At 34.5% G+C, this 27,652-nt stretch overlaps 1 protein-coding gene across 6 annotated transcripts in view; it reads left to right on the forward strand.

The window, feature by feature from the left end:
• The window catches only part of LOC113512090 (GAS2-like protein 3), a 132,978-nt gene that overhangs the window by 37,358 nt on the left and 67,968 nt on the right, over positions 1–27,652 (forward strand). The window contains exon 1 of one of the 6 annotated variants that reach the window (XM_052896785.1): positions 20,650–20,672. The exons of 1 other annotated variant lie outside the window; for it this stretch is intronic. The gene's annotated coding sequence lies outside the window, so the exon portion shown is untranslated. Of the gene's footprint in view, positions 1–20,649; positions 20,673–23,016; positions 23,190–23,982; positions 24,158–24,193; positions 24,217–27,652 lie in introns of those variants that run through there. 4 more of the 6 variants (XM_031909124.2, XM_031909125.2, XM_052896783.1 and 1 more) reach the window with 4 other exon arrangements.

Genomic DNA, 27,652 nt, shown 5'->3' on the forward strand with positions numbered 1-27,652 from the left:
ATTAACCATGATAGTTTCCAGGGGGAACCGCAACCTGGTTGTGTATATTGCTAGCAATAGGATTCTCAGTCTCCATTACTAACAATCCCTTTCCCCCCCCTATGAAGTGTGTTAGGAAATAGACATATTTATCTATACACGTTCAAGCTCATAACTTGCATGAAGACTGCTTCGCTTTCCATCAGGCGGGGCGTGCCATAAATACATTCAGCATACTGATGTTATATGGCCATGACACGAAGGCTGAAGACGAGTCGCTCCGCACGGCATTATTGATTTAACAATACTTCAGGACTTACTTTTTTTGTATTAATCTACCGGATGACAAAACTAAATACATAGTTTTACAAGGGTGCAGTGAGTAAAATGAATTAAGTACCTTCTTGACCAATATTGAATTATGTACATATATCATCCATTTTTTTTTACATTGAATGTACACCGTACAACCCGCAATAAACTAAAGTTTCACCCTAACCATTGGGACGAGTGGCGGTCCTCCACCGTGCGTTTTTCAAGGCACTTTCTCCCACGCACAACCACTCTTTGAAATCAACTTTCAGCAGCAGTATTTCCGAACCGATACGACAACATAACCTTCAAGAAAAGAGCATATTCCTTTTTAAAAGACCGGCAGCATACCTGCAATGCCTCTGGTGTTGTAGATGATCATGGGCGGCGGTAGTCACTTATCATTAGGTGAGCCGCATGCTCGTGTGCCTTGAGGGAAAAGGGGTCTTGAGAGGGGGGTGGTCAATCGTACTTAAGCTTTTGAGACGCTGCTGCATATGCCTTGATCATTATGTTCCCTTAGTCACTTCTTACGATAGGAAAGGAAGAAGTGATCCATCATTTGCTATACTACATTTTATCACTTCTGTCTTTTGGTTACATATTTTACCCTCTTGATAATTCACTAAATGGCGCTTAATAAATTTTGCCTTTCCAGCGTCGATATAGATGTACAGTTTGCTCTGCACTGTAGCGATGCGTGTGCGCATACCCGCCCCGACCGGTCTCGATGTGCTCGCGGCGCTCAGGGTTGTCTTGTACAGATTTATACTATATATCCCTGATTTATATCATGACGGAACGAATTCAGTTGGTACAGAATAGCCACAATTACTTTTCTTTATTTAAATTTTGAATTAGTTGTCTAAATTCTTTAATAGTTCATTGCATTCCTCAAGTGTTACTGTTAAGTTAGACGAAAAGATTGTTTTATCCACCGTTAATTAGGGGGTTTTGCTAGTAGTTGCTAAGCTTTGCAGGCGGGTTGGCAACCGCAGTTTAGCTTTTGGTGATGTTTCAAGAGGGACGCTGCTGCCCATCCCTCCATCATAAGCTCAATTAGTTGCCTTTCACTGCACCCACGGGAGAGGAACGGGTGCGTAAGAATCCGCTAAGAGAAGGCGAGGAATGGGCAGCAGCGTTCCTCTTAAAATATCTCTAAAGCCTAACTGCGGTTGCCAACCCGACTACCAAGCGTGGCAACTACTGGCAAAACACTCCCAAGGGGGAGGCTTATGTTCAGCAGTGGACAGTTAAAGGCTGGCATAATGATGATACTCTTTTGTCGTTATTTTATTTAAATTTTAATCAACTAATAATTAAAATAAAATTTTCACTTTTTTGTGACTTTTTGATGGGACTTCATTATATCGAAAATAGTATTACATTTTTTTAGCTATCTTTATTAAATATTATTAAAAATATGTTAAAAAACTTGTTTGAAATAAGTACTTTTAGTTTATTTTTGGACATGTACCTGCCATTTATTTTACGCCATAGTTTTGCCAATTTTGAATCGCTTTCAATATGTATTTTTGATAGATTTTATTCTCGTTGTTGTTGATTCCATATTAATTTTATAACTATTAAAGTCGCTGAGTATTTTTTGTAAAATCTATAATTATAAATTGTCTCAAAAGGCACCATCCATACTATGCAGACGGTGCGGCGGGCCGGCACAGTAGGTTTTTTTGTTTATGTCTGGAAACCTCTCGCTTAACCAGTATGAGACTTTGACCATTGCCCTCCGTAAATATCCAGGTGAATTACTGTAAGTAAATATGGAACTTCGATTTTATCAAAACAAATACAGGATCGGGGATTAACCTCTATCGCAAAAAGAATTATCAAAATCGGTTCTGAATAAGAAAATTAATTTATTGATATAAACTTGATATGATTTTAGTGTAAGTGTTAGTTATCAGAAATTTACGACCAGAATTCTTATTACCATTATAAATGTGAAAGTGAGTTTGTTTGTTCGATTGTTTGTTACCTTTTAACACCAATGGAATTAACCAATTGTTATTATTTTTAATGGGTGATAATGGAATGATAACCTCACCCGCGCTATCAGTATCCACCGGCGGGGCACCAGTGAAAGATGATAGGTGAGGATGAAGCAGGTCAGTTAGCCCATCGTGACGAATCCAACAAGAATTGTTCACGATGGTTTCCAGGGGGAACCACGTCGAGGTCGACTTAATAGGGCATATTGCTAGCAATGGGGCTATCAAACTCCATTGCTAACAATCCCTTTCCTTGGTAAACATATACTATTCAGTATGGAGACATATGACATATACATAGGCTATTTTTTATTTCGGTCAATCAGATTGATCCCGGTCACGCGGGCGAAGAACTAGTTCTGCATATTTTAGAATCATGGTATAGATCGCGAACGAAACGTGATCTCCCTAGATAATTCCTAAACTCTGTCAAATCAAGAGTCAAGAGTTGAACTGAATTAATTGGTGAATCTTTAAATAAGCACACATCTTGAACCAAAAACATATACTTTTAAACAGACAGAATTAGGATATTAGTGCTATCATAAATTTCACATAGGTCGTGAGTGTCAGTTATGTAGGTTCCTAACGTTAGTTGGACAAAGATTTTAAATATAAATAATAACTTTGTGTAAGTACATAGATACCACGTTTATGTACATTATATATTTATATATGCATTGTATTTTATTAGATAATTAAACTAATAATTTAATACCTTTTTTTGGAGATAATGTCTCCAAAAATATTATTTGACGTGAAACTGCATCACTAGCTAATATTTTTTTTAAACTGGTAAAATGGACTGTCCCATTCTAAAATATTGGATGGGACATTTACTAATACTAATAGGTTTAGAAAATTATAACTTACAAAATTGTATTCAGACATAATGTTGTCTGAATAAATAAATATTATTATTACATTGATTTTCCGCGTATTTACTCAAGTATTCAGTATTTATTGCCACACTACAATGTAATACACTTGTTTTAAGAGTACTTGTAATTATAAAGTCTTACGATGGCCTGCTTCAGTATGGCGATATAGGTGGAGGGATAATGATTGATATACTCTCCCCTCCCTTATATTGTCAAGTTTTTTTTTATACCACTTAGGTGGCAAACAAGCATACGGCCCACCTGATGGTAAGCGGTTACCGTAGCCCATGAACGCCTGCAATACCAGAGGTATTAGTTTTTTCGCATTACTAATTCGAGTGTATTCACAACAATGTTGTACAATATCTTAATCATATCCTTGCACGGCGCTTATTATAAAGTCGTTGTATAGGACTCCAATGGATGGACTCAGCTTTAACGATAGAGTTAAACGATTTGTTTTTTTCGAGAAACGGGCTACTGGTTCTATATGTGTTTTAAATGTTATTCTATTCTTAAAATCTTGTTTAAGTTTCCACTTCAAGGGTGTTTTTGAGAAGTCGGAATTGAGAGATATTGGAACTAGATAAGTACGATAAGGGGTTTCCTTCTTGTATCAAATAACAAAATCTGCTTTTGATTCTTCAGCCGTTTTATAAACACAGATCCATAAATGCATTATCGTACGTAGATACACTGTCGAAGTGAAACAAATATTTATATTTTTGTTAGGACGCGGCGGTCGGCCGCGGCGGGGCGGCGCGGTACTTCCTCTGTGTAGCGACCGTGAACAAGGGGGCGACATCCTACCTTCATCCTAAAATAGACTCTTCTAGTAAACACACTTCTTGTAATTGGTACATAGTGAGACCCGACAAAAGATTACATCGCTAATTGACAGAAACTGAACAAAAACTTACTTAAAACATTGACACTGATGGACTTTGAACAAAGTCTTGTTCGTTTCATGAATTTGTTTATGTTATTATGTATGAAGAAGTAAATGCTGTGTGTGTGCAGGTACAGAATCAGATGATAATTGTGCGTGACTATATTCAAATTGCCATGTGAAAGTTTATTATCATTTATTTACATATATATGCCTTATCTAAATAATGAAACAAATTGAACTACCGCATGCTCACTTTTATAACTTGAGGTATCATTAACTCGCACGTATAAAGTAAGAGATAATTGAGACAACACACTTCACCTGGATTCTTGTAAATAGAGAAATAAATAAATAAATATACAGTCAAATCACACAGATTGAGCTAGCCCCAAAGTAAGTTCGAGACTTGTATTATGGGATACTAACTCAACGATACTATATTTATAATAGAAATACATAGAAGCAAAGATTTTTCTTTCAAAATTCTTACATATAACTACTAAAATGATTTATAAGAGACGAAAATTAATGCGATCATCCAGGTAAGCTTTGATAATTTTTAACAGTCTATAAGTTAATATTATGAAATGACGTTCATTAGGTACGTTATAAAGGGAAGGAATCCCATAAAATAACAATGAAATTTCATTAATTTGAAAGAGAGGAGGGGTCGTGTAATCTGTACATTACTATAAATGTTAAAGTTACTCTATTAAGGAATGCAAGAAAATACATCAACATATCAGATACATTTAAAATCTCATCAGATTGGGGGTTCCAGGAATTCACATCACAGAGGGAAGGTTTAAACAAAATAAAAAAACCATACATAATTACATAAATAAAGATGTCTCCGAAAACTATTATTCGAAGTAGGTATTGCATATCTCTTCGTGCCTCGTCACAATGCAATGCAGCCCACACAGAGTGTTCTCTTAAAGAGACAAGGGGAAATATCAATTGCTCTTATGTAGGGACCCGCATCCTGTCTTCAATAATTACACCCTCATATACACATCCACAGCAAGATCTGACAATATCTAAATTATTTGACAATTATCAAAAACAATTAAATTTTTTTTATGTTACTTTCGAACCGATATGACATTGTAACTTTCAAGAAAAGAGCATATTCCTTTTTAAAAGTCCGGCAACGCACCTGCAATGCCGTTAGTGTTGTAGGTGATCATGGGCGGCGGTAGTCACTTACTATCAAGTGAGTCGCATGCTCGATTGCCCTGCCTTGCCTGTGTTGTACAAAAAAAAAAATGTTTTAGAATGATTATAACAGTAAATTAAAATAACATTCTTATTAAACAAAAAATAAGAATGTTATTTTAAACTTATCTTACTTTTTTTAAATTATCACTGAAATTTTATTTTAATGGTTTAAAAAAGTTGTTATAAAACAGATTAGAACTAAGCTACTAAATTATGAAGTTTAATTAGTAGTAGTAAAATTTTGAATAGTGCAAACACACATAAATGTTTTATGGTTGATGATTTAGTTTGTAGAGAGCACTCTTTGAATAAACTACCACAATATCATATAATGTTAGTGTTTTTTTTTAATTAACAGATAATAAGATAATTATTAGACAATAAAACTTCCTTCTAAACTTATATTAAAAAGGATTTATATCCATTTTGCTAATAACAATATGAGAAGTGAACACCCATTAATTGTTTAACAATAGTTAAGTATTTTTTATTGCCCTTGGGTGAGTGTGGTAGTGAGTCAATTGCTTGGATACTTCTGTCCTATTCGTGTTTCAACCGTGAAGCAGTTGTGTTTGCATGGCTGTGTTTCGGTTTGAAGGGTGGGATATGGCGTGAATTTACTGGGTACAGAGGAATAACACCTGAGTCTTCAGGAATGGCAACGCATGGGGGTATCATGGGCGAAACAGTATACTCTGTTATGTCCATGGTACTGCTCATGTCTATAGGCGACAGTTACCACTTTCCATCAGATGGATCTTCAGCTTGTTTGCCTTTCTAAGTTGTATAAAAAAAAAATGTGGTGAATGGCACATCAGTTAAAAACGACTTCACTTTGCAACCAGCTTAAAAAATAGCCTTCCTCTGTTTGGAGTGGGTTGAAAAGTGGGGTTTTAATTTTGGGTGTATTTTTTTTATGTTCACTACCTCACAACTGCGTCAGTTTTAAACCAATTTGTTTTTTTTTTTAATCTGAAAGCTTTTACACTTACAGATTCGTCCCATAGAAATTCCATCAAAATCGGTTCAGTGGTTTAGTCTTTAAATGAAAACAAATGGTTTTACCACAATTGAAGTCGCTTTTTTTTTGTGAAACACAGTTTTTAAATTATCTCATATCCCTTCTCTTGAAAGTAATAAATTCTTATTTGATCAGTACAGTTCAAGCACGGTATTACAATAAGATCATGGATTTTAAAATGAGAGACTATTAGTGTCATACTTATGTCAAGGGATTGTACTTTCACTAGATTCCGTTGTTGGTACGGATCCACTTCACAGATCAGCGATAATAGAAGAAGAAAGTGAGATGCCCTGTAATTTAAAATAACAGCTGCTGCAAAAAATAAGGAAAAACATCTGCATCTTTTATATCGAGTGAAATTTATAATATAATAAACGGTGCTTTTGTTTTAACAATAAAAATTGTATGTGACGTTATGGATGAGAAGAAAGTCAGGTTCGTGGATTGACAAATCATGGCAAATTCATCGGAAATTAACTGTGATGGTTTTCCGATGGTTTACGTCGAGGTCAACCTGGTAAGGACACTATTACACACACATCGTTCGCAATCGCAATGTTTTAAGAGGGACGCTGCTGCCCATCCCTCGTCCTCCCTTAGTCGCCTTTTACGGACTCCACGGCGACAATCATTATAAAATATATATAGTAAATTACTTTTACACATTACACTGATGAAGCAGCTCTGTTTTATATCTTTTCTCAGTATATGCATTGTAGTTTGCTTGACAATTCTTTTAGTGGATTGTGTTATATCTTAGGACGCCCTGGGAGTAGTGGCTCATTTACTACCTCGTCATATAGTGATAAAACTTTGTTTATTAAATTCAGTAGTATGTGTAATTGTATTACGTATCTTGGACAGATAAATATAAATAGAAACTATTCTATATTTTTATTATTTTTTTTGTTACAAATCTTACGTAATTGCGTAATCTTTTTACCATGACATTCATCGCGGGTCACGTGAGATATATATATATATATATATATATATATATATATATATATATATATATATATTAAGTATGTATGCAAATTATGCAAAAAATCGTCAAATTAAAATACTATCGACGAACATAAAAGATATATAAATACCTCAGTGATAGCCGGAATGTCTTTCATTTCAGGATGAAGCACTTGTGAGTGAGCGGAACTAGAAAGCTATTAAAGGGCACAATATTTTGTCGAGGATGAAAGAGAAGTTCGGCGCACCATAAACTTAGTATCTTGTGATGCGACGTTACAAATTGCTCCCTGCTCAGTGTTACCAGATGCTCAATTTCTTCTCAAATATCAAATGTTTCACAATCTCCTTCACTTTTAACCAATGAATTTTTGTCTGTTTTCTCTTTTCTAAGCTTTATTATACATTCACATTTAATGTATATATCTGACATGTAGTGTATATATCATACATTTTCCAAAAAAATCCTGGTCCCTTTCTATCACCTTACTACCATTATAATAGTATAATTTATGATTATATAATATACAGATGCTAAAAGTCTCAAATAAATTATCCAAAATTTACCATAATTATTATAATTTTCTCCAGTTATTCTGTTTCTCTAAGAGACAAGTTTTTAGCCAAAATTATGAAAAAAATATAACCAATCTGGCAACACTGTACGCGCCCGATCGTGGGCTAGAGCGGGTGACTTCGGTAATGAAAAGATATATTGAGCTATTTCCGAGGTGAGGGTCGGTCGATTACAAGAGGGCTTAGTTTGTATTATAATGCTATATTGTTTGTTTCAAGTTTTTTTTATTAAAGCTATTTTCTGTGAATTTGCGGATTTGGTATTGTACTAATTTCATAATACAAGAGAAGCCCATTTATTTATTCAATTTTATTAAAATTAAATTAGCCATATAAATGTAACAGAATACTGTTAAATTTTTTATTTATATACTACAGAAGCGACCGGTCACCGGTAATACCGGTGATTTAAATTTGGTACAATTTTGAATACGTACTCCCTGGATCTCATATTAATTTTACCATGACTGGCGTAGCCATTTTTTTGCGGAATATCTAAAATGTTAAATCTTCAAAGTACTTTAAAACATGTGAATAATCTAATAACAGCTAAGTATGCAACCGACATTTCCGTCAGATTCATAGGCCTGTTTTTGTTTTATTTATTTGAAATAAAAATAAAATTACGTAGAAATTACATTAATAATACAATAAAATAACGTCAATATATTACAATTTGAATGGCTACCATGTCTTGCGTTTTAGTACGTTTTGTCCTGTTTTTTTGTAGGCATAAAATACTTAATAACACGTGTCTTTAATATCTTTGTTTAATATTCAAATACCTATCTATGTTATGTACGTTAGGCGACCCTATTGTATAGTTTTCGCAAAGGTATTCATATGTCTTCATATTTCACTACAAAAGTATTTTTCAATCCCATTTAGGTTTATTATTTGGTCTCTAGCTGGTATACACAGCTGGTGTATACCAGAGTTTGTATAAACTCGCTTGTTTTTCAATCGGAATGACGTAGGATTATTAATTTTACAATTTATGCTTTATTGTGCGCAATATTTAAATGTTTGCACTATGTGTCAAGTTTGAGAAACACTTGTACAAATAGTACTCATTGTTGTATCCACCTAGGAGACCGGTGGACCGACATACCTATATACCTATAAGTAGGTACACCTACAATGTAATAAAATAAAAATTTGTCGCGTGTGCAAACATGTAATACTTAATTATGATTGTAAATTATTGCCACTTAGTGTTGCCATTTGTTGAGTTTTAATACAATATTTTTCTATTATTTAGGCCAATGAATATATAACACGTTATTTTATTTTAATATATTTCTTTTTTGTTGGATGAAAATGGTATGGTAACCCCGTCCGCGCTAACGGGATACGCTGGCGGAGCACCAGTGAAGGGTGCTTCGCACGGGTGGACATTTACAACATTTTAAAAAGTGGTTATTGTGACATAACGATAATAGTTGGACATATAGTATCGCGACATTTTTTGTAGTAATTGATATTTTCTTCAATACTGTAGAACATACTTTTGTTCTATCACCAATAATTTCCGCAGCGCACGCGACAAAAGATATTTTATAGCATTGTTTTTACACCTTGAGTTACGTTACTAAAGTTTTAGTAAGGATCCTTAATCTTTTCTAGCAATAAATATAGCCTATGTTACTCAGGGTGAATGTAGTTTTCTAATGGTGAAAGAATTTTTGAAATCGGCAAAGTAGTTTTTGAGTTTATTTATTACAAACATACACATAAAAATACAAATCTTTCCTCTTTATAATATTAGTGTAGATGTAGATTTAGATTATATTTATTTTTGGAGGGTAAATCTAATCAGATTAGATAGAGAGACTTATTATAATATACATCTTATTATAATATATGTCTATCCTTCAAGAAAAGAGCATATTCCTTTTTAAAAGGCCGGCAGCACACCTGCAATGCCTTTAGTATTGTGGGTGATCATGGGCGGCGGTAGTCACTTACCACCAGGTTAGCCGCATGCTCGTTTGCCCCCTGTGTTGTAAAAAAAATCTATCATTATGGTATCTATCATTGATTAATTAGTGATTTATATTGATTAAAACGTTATCTATTTTACACAATGAAAACTTGTGAAAAGTTGTATCATAGGAACGAAAAAAAATTACAATCTGTGAAGAAATTGGGACACACAAAAAGATAAAAGAATTATTTTTTTGTAGTCAATTTAAAAAAAAGACAAATATATATCTTTAAATATTGGGATACATACATGTACATACATATTATGTAGACAGTGGCTTGAACGGAAGTAGGTACCATATGCTTAGGCGTAATAAGTAGTTATTTGAGCTCTAAATATACGTAAGCATTTTGTTTTTAGTCGTTAACGTGTTAATTGCATGTGAGAAGGATGTAGGTACTTAATTATTGAAGTGGTGTAAATCTCGCGGGCGGCATGCATGCGCGTGCGCCGCGCCGGCCAGCGGCGGCGCTATGGAAATTAATAAACAACCGGGAATAGATTAAACGCATTTGGTAATTTTAACGAGTGCAGTTCGGGCGGCACTGTATACAGAAATAGATTATGATGGTGCAGCTATTATACGAACCTCTGTGAGAATTCAGATTTACTACGTACGTATTTATGGTAACTTGGTGAAATTATGACTCGAAGAGCTCGTTTTAATAAATCGTACCTGCTCAAGATCTATCTCGAGAGCGCATCCGTCATACTCGTGAACGGGTGTTGGGTGTTTGAGACTAGTTTGTGCACGTTTGTTGACTGACTTTATTTATTTATTTATTAAATACAAGAATTACATTGGACCCCGCACTAGGCGAACCTGTATCGCGGGAGTCCATAAGAGAGTACCAAGACACGGTGATTTACAAATATATGTAAATTAGTAAGCCAATTTTACAAAAACAACAGTCAGAATGACATTGTTCTCTATTATTACTTTTTTTTTTATCAAACTTTACCTTTAAATCACAAATAAAACATTGCTAATTGTAGTAAGCCTAGTAATTTTTTTTCTTTGTCTTATTCCCGTGGTCGTCCCATGTACGAGTACATCTTATCACGATAAAGTCGTGTCAACTTAAAAAAAAAGAAGGTTTTCAAATTAGTTGTATTTTTTTTTGTTTGTTACCTCAATCTAAGCCAATTTGTTTAATTCTTTTTTTTATCTCTCCCATAGTCATTTTATCAAAAACGGTTCAGTTGTTTAGTTTTAAATCAAAATACCTGGGTTTGACACAATTGAAGTTGTTTTTTTTTTGTGAAAATACAATTATAAATTATTGTGTAACAAATTTTTTTAATTATAGAGAGAGTTGGAGTGCAGTCGATTCTGAGCCGGAAATTGAGTGAAAATAGAGGCACAAAATTTATAGTCGAAGCGATTAATGTAATTGAAATTTTACTATGAACAACATCATCATTATCGTTATAACAACTCAGCTAATCACGGATATTAGCCCGTTAACACAGTGGCCCGGCGGTTTAGTGTGGGGTCTTATTCCGGGTGTTCTTGCTTCTGTTCTCGTATGTATCTTTAACAATTTACATTCATTGTCGTATTTAACCCATAAATACCTGAAGTTTCAAATTTGATACCGGGATTATAAATCGCATTGGGCGCCTCCAATCAATTTTATTTTAATATTTGCCTGTTTACATGTTACCAAATGTTTTTTTTTTTCAAAATAAATATATAAAAATATCGTCTTGATTTTTTTACTATTTTCCCCACTAGTAAACACAGTAAAGGGTACACTTATATACTTTTTTAATTTGATTTAAAAAATCAGGCTTTTAAGCGTTAAGCGTGTATAGTTTGCAATAGACTGTGTCGTGTGATGTTTAGAGATAATACGAGGTTTGTCCGGAAAGTACGTATAAAAGTTTTTTAAAAATTTTATTTTACAATTATTCAGGTAAATCAATTTTATCCCCTTCAAAGTACTCCCCCTGTGACATAATGCACTTGTGCCAACGCCGTTTCCACTGTGAGAAGGCTCCTTGAAAGTCCTCTGGTTGTAGGTTTCTCAGCTGCCCCGTCGTAGCTTTTTTTATCTCATTTATGTCCCCCAAATGCCGCCCCCGAAGTACCAATTTGGTTTTTGGGAACAAGAAGAAGTCACACGGGGCCAAATCCGGCGAATAGGGGGTGTTCGGTCACCGTAATGGAATTTTTACTCAAAAACTCACGGAACGATCTTGGCGCAAATTTTTTTCATTTGAAGTTCGTTTCTTAGAATTTCGTGGACCACGGTTTTGCCCAAATTAAGCTCTTCAGCCACCTGTCTGACCGTTAAACGACGGTCCCCATTAACACAAGTTCGAATTCTTTCCACGTTTTCGTCGGAATGTGAAGTGGAAGGACGTCCTGAACGTGGGTCATCTTGAACGCTTTCTCGGCCCTCTCTGAATCTTTTTAGCCACTTGTGGACGGTTGGTTCCTTCACAGCATCATCCCCATAAACTGTTCTGAGATCGGCAAAAATTTCACGGCCATTCTTGCCGAGTTTCGAGAGAAACTTGATTACGACGCGCTGCTCTTCAACGGAAGCGGGCTCCATGCCGACGGGGTTTCGTTAAGAGGTAACTTCACAGATGGCGTGACAAGCCAGTTCGCACCGCACGGCGGTCAGACCAGAACTGAAGCATTGTTAGGGACATAAGGAAGGGGTCCTGCGCTTACCTGGCCTCCCCACTCCTCTTTCTCGCATTCCAGAACACTTTTATACGAACTTTCCGGACAGACCTCGTATCATTGATACAGCTTTAACACATTACTTGTATGGTTTCATAACTTGAAATTTGGAAAAAAATGCTGCTTTCGGACGTTTGGTTTGGTAATTTTATTTATTTATTTTTTTTTTTATAACGCAAGGGGCAAACGAACATGCAGTTCACATGATGGTTAGTGACTACTATTGTCCATGAGCACCCGCAATACCGGGGGAATTGCAGGTGTACTGCCGGCCTTTTAAAAAGAAGCATACTCTTTTTAGCATATTTCTTTTTAAAAGGCCGGCAGCACACTTGCAATGCCGTAGGTGTTGTGGGTGACCATGGGCGGCGGTAGTCACTTACCATCAGGTGAGCCGCATGCTCGTTTGCCCCCTGTGTTGTAAAAATAAAAATACTCTTTTTTTGTAGGTTATGATGTCGTAAGCTAAAGCGTTGTTGTGCGTGGAAAAAACTTATAAGGATAAAAGATGCACTAAAGAGCTCTGCTCTTAGAAATATTTATTTAACACTCAGATTGTAGAATGATCTTCCTGCAGAGGTTTTCTCTAGAGTCTACAGCATGGGGTTCTTCCAAAAGAGCGTAATAAAGTTTCTTAAATTTAGTAACGCGCGTGCAACATCCAATGCATTACAGGCGTCTGTACGCTACGCTAAATCTGTTTACCATCAGACATATCCATTTCTCCGTATCCATTTTTGCCATCGTAGTATTTTTTATTTATACCAGTTAGAATGGCAAACAAGCTGACGGTCCACCTGATGGAAAGTGGTAACCGTCGCCTATAGACATGAGCATGTACCACGGACATAACGGAGTATACTGTTTCGCCCATGATACCCCCCATGCGTTGGCATTCCTGAGAACTTGGGTGTGATGCTTCTGTACCCTATAAATTCACTGCCACATCCCACCCTTCAAACAGAAACAGCCATGCAAGCACAACTGCTTCATGGTAGAAACACGAATGACACAGAGGTAGTAGTAGTACAAAAACAATTATCGATTGACTTTGTAAACTTTATAAAGATGTTTGGATGTTTCGATATTTGTTACTCAGACATGCTTAAGTGACAAAACGGATTTGAATGAAACTTGGTACGCGGTTGAGTTATATCGTAAATTAATAAAAAACCGCGGAAAACAGCTAGTTTAAATAGAACAGGACTCATTTAATATTTTAAATGTAGATTTTTAATCTTGAATGGAAACCACTTTTGATGTTTTGACCGCCCCGCCATGATTTATAGTTCGCGCTTCAGTCACCACGTCAAACGCATCGGCACAGATCAAAGAGGTGCGTTCCCTGGTGGTTCCTTCCCAGTACAACACAAATAGAAGCATAACAGCGGCGTCCGTGTGACGAGATGCATCTGATCTGTAAACTAGAAAATTCTCGTGACGGCCGTACGACTCCGATACGGTTTATTCTCGTGTTGGTCTCATTATAATTTTGTGATGTTTGATTGTAGGTAGGTTTCGTATGTGGAGCAAAAAACTCCTTATTAAATTTTCTAATGTAAGTAGTGTATTTATTTAGCATTTATTATATAAGTACTATCTACGTATTATATTTATTTATAGTATATGTAATATTTTATTATATATTTTGATATTTTATTTAATTGTATATTTGTTTATGTATTCTAACTATATATACATACAACTTATATATACAACTTAGAATAGTAAACAAATTGACGCCCACCTGATGGAAAGTGGTAACCGTCGCCTATAGATATGAGCAGTACCATGCACGTAACAGAGTATACTGTTTTGCCCATGATACTCTCCATGCGTTGCCATTCCTGAGAACTCAGGTGCTATTCCTCTATACCCCGTAAATTCACTGTTATATCCCACCCTTTAAACCAAAACACAGCCATGCAAACACAACTGCTTCACGTTAGAAACACGAATGGGAATTAAAAAAGAAATGGTGTGGCGACATATTAACCCAGTACGTGCAGTGCTAAATTAGCAATTAATAATCATCTTAATAAACAAATTTTTTTATAACTGCACTGTATACACTAATATAGATACTATATTAGGTATCTACGAAACATCTCGTCGTTGATTGAAGTAGCTATTTTTTCTTTAGAAGTAAATATGTACAAGCAGTCGCTATAGACTTTTGGCCCTTGTACGCATCCCGTTTTTCATCGATTCAAAGAGGGCGCGCCGGTAGTGCAGTGCCGCATTTTACGTCCGCAGTTACGCATGTCTAGACAGCGGCGGTGGTGACGGTGGCTCGGCGGAGGTGCAACTTTAATGCATTTTCTGTTGTTTATGGTAGATTGAGCAATGGCTCAATCTACCAATGGGGTTGGGCCTCTACTTTAATCACAATTTTTTACGTCTTCTTTATGATATTTAAAATAGCTTAAGCTGACACTTATTTTATTGAAATATTCAAATGAATTGAAACATCATAATTAATATAATCAACGTGAAAGTGAGTTTTATTTTAACGGATGATAATGGAATGGTAACCCCGCCTGCGCTATCGGTATACACTGGCGAGGCACCAGTGAAGGATGATAGGTGAGGATGGAGCAGGTCAGTTAGCCCACCGCGATGTACGCGAATACGCTTGGAGTTCAGCACGATGGTTTCCAGAGGGAACCATGTGGAGGTCGACCTGACAGGGTATATTGCTAGCGATGGGGCTACTTATTCCCATTACTAACAATGCCTTCTTCCCCCAATGAAAGTGAGTTTGTTACCTCTTACTGTGTTAACGGCTCACCAATCGTCATAACATTTCGTATACTGTTGGTATATGGGCTATATACTATTTGGGATGGAGAGGATATGGGCTAATAATTTCTCTTCAATCAACATACCAATACCATGTTTATTAATATAATATTGTATTATAAATGTGAAAGTGGGTTTGTTTGTTTGTTTGCTACCTTAACGGCTTAATAAATCGCTATGAAATTTGGTAAATGCTATTATAAATGTTTGGTTGTTGCATGTTGGTTAGTACATAGTATAAGGTGCATGCTGCTCACGCACCCACGAATCGTGCATTGCACTTGATTGGGGATATGCTCGCTCGGTACGACAATATTAACATTCTCGCTGCTAGATTGGAAAAATTGGTTGACGTAGCTTATACCTTCCTGAATTATCTATTACATATCTGTAATGTATATATGGACATTTAGTTTGGAATTGATTTGGACATTGATATATATGATTGTCGTTTATTTATTTACCACTATGATTTAAGTTAAAGAATTGACATTTTATGTAAATTTAGATATATATCTTAATATTTTATAATTAATTATTAATATTATTAATAATTTGACATGTACAAAAATTACCTATAGTTGGTTGGAGTTTAATCATCTGTAAATTGCAGATAACAATAAATAATAATATAAAAAACAAAAGTAAATAAATGTACTTACTATATGGGATGGGGAATGATATGGGATAGTCGCGGGTAAAAGCTGGTAATTATATAAAATTTCCTCCTATGTGAAAAGGGTGTAATCAATGGAGAAAGAGAGATTTTCATTAATCAATGATCCTTTTGAACATCGCTTAGTATTAACTAACGGTCATTAGACCGTCCCCTCTGCAACAGGGGCTCACGACAATAGACGAGAGAGACATACAAAATGGGCCATCAGCAATATCGAGTTTAGTTCTCGGATATTTGTATGATATCCGTTGCATGGTACGAGCGTGAATTATGTGGTGGTATCGAAGCAAAAATTTGTAAATAAATCTCGATTTCTCTGGCGCGCCAACCAGAGCGCTGCTGTTACATTGAGCGTGACAAAAAATTCACTTTAAAACTAAACATACATACAAATGCATTCACTACATTGTTTATTACGTTTTTCTCTTTCTTTATTTGGCATAATCTAAACGAATCCGGGATATGCGTACTTTTTGGACCAATTACAAAAACTATTTCTTTTAAAGTAACTGTGCTGATTTATTTTTAAATATGTTTTTGATGAATATATTAAAAAATAGCATCAGATGGAGAAGTCAAGGGCCTCTACCGACTGATATGTGTAAGTATCTATACAAAGCACAAGCAATTGATCTCTGGAAGGATAGAGGCCTATGTCATTCTGTTCCCTCTGTCATACAATCTAGTGCAATACAAAAAAAATAGTATAATAATAAACCAGAGGGCCTACCATGAAATGTTTTTCGAAATTTCGGAGCCAAACGAAATACAAATTTGATGTTAAAATTACAGAATACATGCCGTTTGGAAATATTAAAAATGTTAAAATATCTTTCCTTTGGACTTTTATGATAGGATGTACGACGAGCGAAATGTTAAACTCCATTTATTGGTCCGATTTTGGTATAAACAAAATCACGAAATTGAGTCCGAAAATTCGGAATTGCATTTAATGGTAGACCCGTAGATTCATCCGAGCGACGGCGGTAGGCTCGCCCCTGCCGTGTTGAATTCTAGCATGCTCCGCAAAACGTGGGTCATGTTCACCACAAAAATAGTCTACAAATGCCTCTAGCTTTTTTTATACCACGAAGGTGGCAAGCATACAGCCCGTCTGATGGTAAACGGTCACAGGTATACGGTTGCAGGCCTCAGCAACACTAGGAGTGTCACGTGCGCGTTCCCGAACCTAAAGAAACCTTAAACCTTTTTAAAGAATCCCATTCTTTAGGAAAAACCTCGGCAGGAAGTTTATTCCACAGCTAGAGTGTTGGCGGGAGATAATTTCTTTGAAACCGTACTCTACGTGACCATTTAGCGTCAAGCGTGTGAGGATGAATTCCCTGGTGAGGGCGAGCGGTGCGACGATAAAAAGCGACTCTGGGCATAATTTCAAACAATTCCTCAGAACACAATCCGTTATATCTGGCAACCCCATTATGGATTATAGAAGTATGCGCACTACTATAATCTGCTTCTTTTTTATTTTTAAATATATAATAAAAAAAAACTTCATCTAATTTGGTCCAGGCAATTTTTTTTTTAATGGATGATAATGGAATGGTAACCCCACCCGCGCTATCGGTATACACCGGCGTGGCACCAGTGAAGGATGATAGGTGAGGATGAAGTAGCTCAGTTAGCCCATCGTGACGAATTCAACAAAAATTGTTCACGATGGTTTCCAGGTGGAACCACGTGGAGGTCGACCTAATAAGGCATATTGCTAGCAATGGGGCTGGCAAACTCCATTGCTAACAATACCTTTCCCCCCGGTCCAGGTAATTAGTATACCCGGGTCTATATGTCGTTCTTTCTACGAGTAACAATCACATGTTTTTAATAAAATATTGTGACTGGCTACTTCTATTAATAATAATTGAACCCACTTGAGCTTTGAGTGTAAAATAAATTAACAGAATAATGGCTTGTGCGTGGGAATAGCTATGGCGTGCTCTCGAGGGATGCACATACCAGCAGCGTCGCAGTTACCATTACACAGGGTGGTTATCTAACCCCTGTATTTATAAAAACTAAAACCTCTTACAAACTTACTTTAATTAGTACACTAGTTTGTCACTTTAAGTCAAACTGAGAATTAAATACATAAGAAACAGACAAAACAGTTCAATAGCTAAAATAGATTTATGAGAAGTTTGTCATTTTTATAAATAAAGGGCGAAGACTAGAACCGTACGTATAATTATTTAACCTTTCTTTGCATGATTTTTGTTTATTGGTGAAATAAATCAAGGTGAAATAATTCAACATTAAAGAAAAATGGTTAAAAAAATAAATTTGACAGCTATGTTTTTTTTTCTGCAATGAACATTAAAAAGGTATCCAGACACGATCAACTTAAAGTGATCTTGTTCTTTTATATATAATAATTTTTGGGTATTCAATGTAATGGTGGAAATTTCCACCTACATAATGGTAACACTCTCAAAAAGATGCAAGTGATTACGTCTCCAGCCTGTATATTATAACTGTTAGTACTAGTAAGTACCTGCAGTATTATGTTATCTAAGCTATTAGTTACACTGACATTATGAACCGATCATGGCGTTACACAGATGTTCCATTACGAAAAGTTTTTAATGGTTATGTCTTGATTGGCATCGTTTACCATTTACTAAATAATTTTCATTTGTAAGCACAAGGCAAGCGCCGCGCCGTATCGAAATTTCAAAACTGTATGGCCAATTACTAAGTGAAGAAACTTACGTACTTAGACATTAGACATCGATAACATAATTTAATGTGTTTAGTTGCATGTCTCTTTTATGTTAAGCGTGAATGAAGAAATTTTAAAAGTTGTAATTTTTTTTATATGTAACTTTGAATGAGCGATCAAAATCTTAAATTATTATTAACCAGTAATTAAAATTATTCGCTTAACATAAGTACCTACCTAACGTTCATGCTAATTAGTCGATACTGATGGTCTAAAGAGGAAAGATTCGTATGTTCGGTTATTACAGATATACTACCGTGAAGCAGTTGTATTTGCATGGCTGTGTTTCGGTTTGAAGGGTGGGATATGGCGTGAATTTACTGGGTACAGAGGAATAACACCTGAGTCCTCAGGAATGGCAACGCATGGAGGGTATCATGGGCGAAACAGTATACTCTGTTATATCCATGGTACTGCTCATGTCTATAGGGGACGATTACCACTTTCCATCAGATGGGCCGTCAGCTTGTTTGCCATTCTAAGCTGTATAAAAAAAAATTAAAAATTAATTCAGCGATTTTAAAAATTCTTTCGCCTATAGAAAGCTAATATCAGCTAATCAGCGCGTAATATAGGTTATATATTATTTTCGAAAATTCTATCTATACGTTCGCTAGTCTTATATAATTTCAAAATTATTAAAATTTTAAAAGTATACATAAATCCCAGATGGCGGAATTGAATGTGGTCGTTGTAGTATTCGTAATACGACATATTCATACTTTTGTGGTTATTTAAAAACCAATGTACAATCCAATGCCGTCAGTCGGATTAATTTGGTTTATTAACAGTGTTCTCCTTCACCAGAGAGTCAGTCGAGACCTATTAATAAAAATATACAGTATGTTAATTAACGAAGTCCATTCACTAAAATTTATGTTAGTATCATGAATAGGGTCTCAGATTTTTTTTACCATAATAATAGTTACAATACACACCTTGTACTGTGTAGTGCCGTTTGTACAAATATAGGCTGTTCTTTTTCTCAAGATTTTTTTGTTTGTTTATAATTTAGATTTTTATTCTAGGAATAAAAATCTGAGACCCTATTAATTAATACTAAAATTAGTTCCAAGGTATTGAGTACGTTAATAAACATACTCTGTATCAACAAATGTATGTTTATAATAAGAATTTTATGGGCGTACTATGTTTGTTGTTTCTGACAATTGTTAAATAAAATAAACATTAGTTTAAAAAAAATAATGATTATAACATTATTAAGATTTAAATATTAATGATTTTTTATACGATTCATAATCTGTTCATTTCACACATATTATACTATTCATCCCCCCATTAAATAGTATTATTGATTGTCCAAACTCAGTAATAATTCTTTGGGTTTCACAATTTAAGGGGTGAGGACTTGCGCGGTGAGTTGATTTCCCATCCTGCTTACACTAGCAAGGTGTAGGTCAGTGTGACAGAGAGGGAGGATCGCGAGATTGATTCCACATGCTGCGGATGCTGCGAACGGACTATACAAAAAGGAACCATAGCGTGTCACCTTGTTTTTATTAAGAAAAAAAGAGTTCCTACAATGAAATGCGTAGATTTTATATTTGTTTACAACGTATTAGGTATATTATTTAATACGCTTACTCATCTTATGTATCTTGCTAAATGTTTTAGTCATGTGTCATATGAAAATAAATATAGGCACTTTGTCATAAATGTGAACACGTTTTCGAATAACAGTAGACAGTATAGAGCAAAATAAACAGAAATATAAGATAAACTATTTACTTGCCGAACGCCACACTATATAACTAGCTACATATATTTATCATAGACTATTATATTTTACAAATTTGTAAATGTAACACAATGTTTTGGTCTATACATGTGTGTGTGTGTAAAACCCTTTACGGTTAAGTTATTTTTAATTCAATTCAATGTGTCATAGGTAAGTAAATATTTCTTACGAATTAATTTTGTGTTTTTTAAACATCCTGAGAGTAAAGTTTTCTAATTAAAAAAGAATAATTAAAATCGGTTAATAATATACGAAAATATCGCGTTTCAAATTGTACAAAAGACAATTAAAATTTCTTATTATTATAATCGATTGAAAATGGATTGTGTCATGATCATATTGCGAGCGTGATGTTATCACTAGTCCATTCTTTTTACATGAATGTAATGTTTTAAGGTACATGCTTGTATGTAAGTTTCCTTATTTTACCATAATTTTTAAATACTTGATCAGATTTAGATGTACCTGGTGTCATTAGACTCATAACATCATTCCAAATTACATATTCTGACTGAATTTTTTTAAAAAATTACCCTTTTTTTTATATATAACTTAGAATGGCAAACAAGCTGACGGCCCACCTGATGAAAAGTGGTAACCGTCGCCTATAGACATGAGCAGTACCATGGACATAACAGAGTATACTGTTTCGCCCATGATACCCCCCATGTGTTGCCATTCCTGAGGACTCAGGTGTTATTCCTCCGTACCCAGTAAATTCACGCCATATCCCACCCTTCAAACCGAAACACAGCCATGCAAACACAACTGCTTCACGGTAGAAACACAAATGGGACAGAGGTACCCAAGCAATCGACTTTTGTACAAATTATTTATTACACCATTTATTGTATTGTTGTTTAATCATGTTTTTTTTTATACTTGTTTCTTTAAAACATGAAAGCTTTATAAACTGATCAATTTGTAATCTATCATTGGATAATGTAAATCATTTGTAAGGACGGACGTAGACGGATTAAGCCGAGTGGACGGCTGCTAATTTGGTATAAATTTGAATTTGTAATATTATTTACACCGTATATAGTGAGATGAGTTACGTTTCGTAATAGTCCGGTTATTTATGTAATAGTCATATATTTTGTTACTCTCACATTATGTACGTACAGTACGGTCCACATATACGAAATTATATAAGTAAGAAATAACTCAAAAGTTGTGTGGATTTTATAAAAATAATATTAAAAGGAAGCGATGGTTGCTCTGATTGTCATACGATGTGCAATTGATATCGACGTTTATGATTATCGTAATGATTATAGTTTTTTTTTATCGTCACGTTTATTCTGTGACATAATTACAATTTCACCAATTTTTTGCCATTGAAAAATATAAAGACAATTTGATTGTTTAAAAAAAATACTTATTTTAATTGTGACAAAACTTAAATTTTATTTTAAAAACTAAATTATTTTCTAGATGTTTTTTATTTTCAGATAAAAAAAAAGTTCTAATCGGTTTATAACTGATATAGTGTGAGGTAACAAACATAAAAAATACATTTGAAATGAGAACCTTTTACTTTTTTAAGTCGGCTGATAAAAACTGTTTGATGTTACGTCCATGGTACTGCTCATGTCTATAGGCGACGGTTACCACTTTCCATCAGGTGGGCCGTCAGCTTGTATGCCATTCTTAGTTGTATAATAAAAACTTTATATGTTATAGGTAACAATGATCATGTTCTGTTAGTTAATTTATTATGGCAATCGTATTTAAATTTCATGCTTGGAATGAAATAATTCTTTATTATTACACCAGGTAAAGAATAACAAAAAATATAATACAGTAAAAAAACGAATACTGTTACAAGCTGTTATTTGCTCCACAAAGAAAATTAAAAGGTCATAAATTGTCATAAAGTTATTATAGAACCGACACGAGAGTAAACTCAATCAAATGCGAGAAGAATTATAAATTATAAAAAAATAACACTAAAAATCCCAATAAATTGAAAACCTTCTTTTGAGAGTGGCTTTAAATATAGTGTCAGTACGGTTTTATTCCCATGAACTTGACCTTCCGTGGTTCCGTCGCACGTAATGCCGTCTACTTTCCCAGATACGCGAGTAGACGCGGCGGTAACTCGGTGCCGGTCGGTGCGCCGAATTGTTGCCACTTTAGCTAATTTTTTATTAAATTTAGCAACTTTTTGAAACATGTCAACTATTAAATATATATATATATATATATATAGGAACTGAATAATTTAGCTACTACTTCTAGGTACTTTTGAATAATGTTATACTGGTATTTACTGAACGCATTATTTTCGTATTTCAGATCTCAAATATTTATACTAAAAATATTTATAGGATTTTATGTTTCGTCTTTTTTAATTTTATATGATTATAATGGTTTTACTCGCTTCCAATAAGTATTTAACTCTTGCAGTTTAGCACTTTTCGGGTACAGTTTAGTTACTAAATCCGTAGCGGATATGGCAACAGTGGTGTGCGGGCCATTCGCTGCTAGTATAGTACGCACCGGCGTGCTCTGCTGCAGCATGTGATTTCTAGTGACATCAGTCGCAAGATGACGAACATGTGTGTATCGCCTTAATATTGTAGTATAAAGTAAACACGGTTGTAATAATGGTTAGTGACGATGTTTAGGATTCTAGTGGTACCAGTCTATTTTAATCTGCAGGTAACTTTTTTTTTGTATGGATACTATATTACTACTTTTTAAAAAAATATATGAATCTCTAAAAAAACAAAATATATTGTTAAATCAATATTGGTATGAATTAAATTTAATTAATATTTACAAAAATAAAATTAAATAAATGTTGAAAAGTGTTTATTTATTTCAGTTTTGTTCTGACTAATTAAATGTGATAAAAACACTCTATACTTATAGGCATTTCCTACCAGATATTCTTTAGAATTTGCTGTAAAAATTAATGTAATATAAATATGTTTAAAAATTATAAAATCCAATATTCCAAATAAAATTTATTATGTACTAATCATGAAAGGATAACCTATAGTTTGTAAAAAAAAAGAAACATCTAAATCAGAGCAGAAGTAGTGAAGATATAACTGATTCTTTTTTAATGAGACTCCTTCCACGTAGTCCTTTTTAAAGTATCCCAACATTATTTTTTCCAAAAATTAAAACAAAAACTGTGTATAGATAATGAGCATCTATTTAATTGTTTACATCAAAAACTCGGACGTCATTGATTCAACTAAGAAATAGGATTAAGTAAACACTGGGAAATTGGTTTTCCAGCTGATAACATGTTATCTTTAATGACCATAGAGTTCGCGAGAGACGAGGGGGCGAGTGAGGGGGCGCGGGGCGAGTGTTGATAACGAGCAGATTTCTCTTAGATTGTTATTTGAGTCTAGTTCTTGATCTAAATACAATTCTCGTGTAATTGTACATATACTGAACATATTATTAATTATAATTTCCCCTTTATATTTCTTGTGATTTCTCTTAATTAAATGTGTTTCTCTGTTTAAAAAAAAACTGTTTATAGTGTGATATTTTTCTCTCGTCATTGTCTGAAGTTTTTTTTTTTTTAATTTATAGCAATAATTTAGTTGTGCATTTGTGTTCTTTAGTTAATACAAGAGGTAATATTATCCATTTCTTATCGGTAAAAGGTAAGTGGTCACGAAGTATGGGAAAGTCGGATTAAGAAAGTATACATACCGTGACATATGTATGTATTTAATTATGTATACATTATGTGTTTATATTGCATCTTTCCATCGATTTGTTATTCTTAGAAGTAGTAAATAACATTCATTATTTTATGAAATTTACTTTAATATTAACTTTAATATATTTATTTTTATTCATTGCCCGTGTGGTTCCGGCATAGAACTGGCCACCCTTTTCTTTGCCGTGAGTGTCGTAAGAGGCGACTAAGGAAATCTTATAGTCGAGGGATGTACAGCAGTGTCCGTCTTAAAACATCATCAAGAGCCTAACTGCGGTTACCAACCCGCCAGTCAAGCATGGGAATTGATGGCAAAACCCCCCTTATGGGGGAGGCCTATGTTCAGCAGTGGAACGATTGATGGGATTGCGATTTTTTATATTTATTTTAATTCTTACTAATATTATAAATGTAACTATGATTTTAATCGTTTGTTACTTTTAGTGTCTTAACTATTTAACCACTACTCATGAAGTTACAAACGCAGTTTTTGTGACAGAGAACACCATAGACAAGTTTTATTAATACATAAGTTGGTATGTGGTTGACTGGGAGAGAATGCTTTTAGCATTAAGTCCGCCATGTACACATATTTGTACTAATAAATAAATAAATAAATAAATAAGTCGCCAGTAGAAGCTCGTATAAGATATATGAGCAACCAAACCATAATAACTATATTAGAATTCTATCTAATTAACCGATTCCGTATCTAAGTATAAAATATTTTAAAGATAATTTGTAAGGTCACTAAAGTAAAATAAATAGAACTGAGTTTTTTTTTATGTATGAAAATGGTATGGTAACCCCGCCTGCGCTAACGGGTTACACTGGCAGAGCACCAGTGAAGGGTGATAGATGAGAATAAAAACAGGCCAGTTAGCCCATCATGATGAATTCATCAGGAATTAACCATGATAGTTTCCAGGGGCAACCGCGAGGAGATCGACCTGGTTGGGTATATTGCTAGGCAATGGGATTCCCAGTCTCCATTACTAACAATCCCCTTCCCCCCAATAGAACTGAGTTGGAATACCCACCTATTTTATATTTTAGTTCTGTGCCATTATTAGGTGTACTTACTTAATCATTCATTTGAAATCATATTTATTAAACACACAAATTGAATTTAATTTTGTTTTTGGAAGTAAATTTAACGTGATTGAAATTAACTGAAATGCATCAGATACATTACTCTATAATATATACCATTATATATGTATATACACCCTTAAACACTCCAGTACTTTTATAATTTAATTTTTTCCACTCGTTTACGTACGAGTGTACGGGACATTTTTGCTTTGCTCGTCAGTGAAATTACTTAATATAAATTAAACAGCTAAAGTTGTTCCAAGTTGTAACAAGGTCGCGGCGGCCACGTCTGTCAACTCTTGTCGATAAATAATAATGAAACAATAGCAGTGCCAGCATCACAGACTGGTTCGTGACCGAAATGTGGCTGGGCGCATGAGCGGACAGGGGTTGAGCGGCCAAGTTCATTATTTTACAATATAAAATGGCCAGTACTAAAAGATACAAAGAAAGATATACTTTCATATTTGTTAAACATACTTATTTACTGATTTTTTAATTCTTTAGTAAAATTATTAGTAAAAATGGTATTATTATTGTTTCCCTCTGGCCGTGTAGCATTTTTTTATTAGTAGAAAATGGAATAGTAACCCCACCTGCGCTAACGGGATACGCTGGCGGGGCGCACCAGTGAAGGGTGATAGATGAGAATGAAAACAGGCCAGTTAGCCCATCATAATGAATTCATCAGGAATTAATCATGATATTTTCCAGGGGGAACCGCGAGGAGGTCGACCTGGTTGGGTATATTGCTAGCAATGAGATTCTCAATCTCCATTACTAACAATCCCTTTCCCCCCGGCCGTGTAGCATTAGGTATAACTTTTGCATCTTCTCATAAAAGATTATATAAATGTTATTTTATTCCATCTATCTAGTCAGACGAGCATGAAGCTGATTGTCTAAATTAGTTTAGATGTGTGTGACTAATTGATAGTTTACTCTGTGACTGATGGTAATATGTATGCAATGGACGGCATTTTTTAATGGTTGATAATGAAACGGTAACCCCGCCTGCATTATCGGTATACACTGGCGGTAAGAATGAAAAACTATGAAATGAGATTCCGAAATTTCGGACTCAATTTCGTGTTTTTGTTTATACCAAAATCGGACCAATAAATGGAGTTTAACATTTCGTTCGTCATACATCCGATCCTAATTGTCAAAGTAACAATATTTTAACATTTTTAATATTTCCAAACGACATGTATTATGTAATTCTAACATCAAATTTGTGTTTCGTTTGGCTCCGAAATTTCGGAGAACATTTCATGGTAGGCTCTCAGGTCAGTTAGCCCATCGTGACGAATTCAACGATAAATTAGTCACGATAGTTTCCAGGTGGAACCGCGTGGAGGTCAACCTGATAGCAATATATTGATAGCAATGGGGACTAACCTCCCCATTATTAATAATCCCTTCCGCCCTGGATGGCAGTTAAACCCTATGAGGGTTACAATAGTTACAGTTTCCAGAGACGCGACACTGCGTTATGTGGTATAATAAAAGTGGGCCAATTATATCAATTTTGTTACAGTAAAAGAAACAAATAGATACGTACGTTATAAACTCGTCGAATTCTTTTGCATTAATTTCCGCGCAAATGACACACTATCCGTCTAAGTCATTGTTTTGGAAACTCCATCCCTTTTAAATTATTTAACAATGTAATGAAATATGTCAATGAAATAAATAAATGCTAACATAAGCATTTATTTATTTCAATTTAAAAAGTTTATGTCATTTCCAAAAGAACATATTCCGTTATTATTATATATATATATATATATATATATATATATATATATATATATATATATATATATATATATATATATATATATATAACACAGGGGGCAAACGAGCATGCGGCTCAACTGATGGTAAGTGACTACCGCCGCCCATGATCACCCACAACACTTACGGCATTGCAGGTGTGCTGCCGGCCTTTTAAAAAGGAATATACTCTTTTCTTGAAGGTTATGTTGTCGTATCGGTTCGGAAATAAAAAATATATGCTACTACTCAATGCAATAGAGATTACGATAAAAAATTATGGATAATAATCCATAATTCTTCGAATACGAAGAACTGAGGTCACAAACATTTTAGTTAGTTAATACAATAGACCATAATACTTTATTATTATTATTTTTTTATATCGACGTGTTTCTATGTTACTGTTGTAGTATTTCGTTGTATTTGTCACGACTTACTCGTTGTTTGAGAACAATAGACCTTTTACACTTCATACGTATAACTGAATACACTCTTTTACCATACATTAAACTTTTTGTGCAATTAATACATTCTTGTTTATGTCGATCAATTATATTAT

Source organism: Galleria mellonella, unplaced genomic scaffold (assembly GCF_026898425.1).
Source record: "Galleria mellonella isolate WM207_F2 unplaced genomic scaffold, CSIRO_AGI_GalMel_v1 utg34, whole genome shotgun sequence".
In the NCBI taxonomy this organism is placed as follows: Eukaryota; Metazoa; Arthropoda; class Insecta; order Lepidoptera; family Pyralidae; genus Galleria; species Galleria mellonella.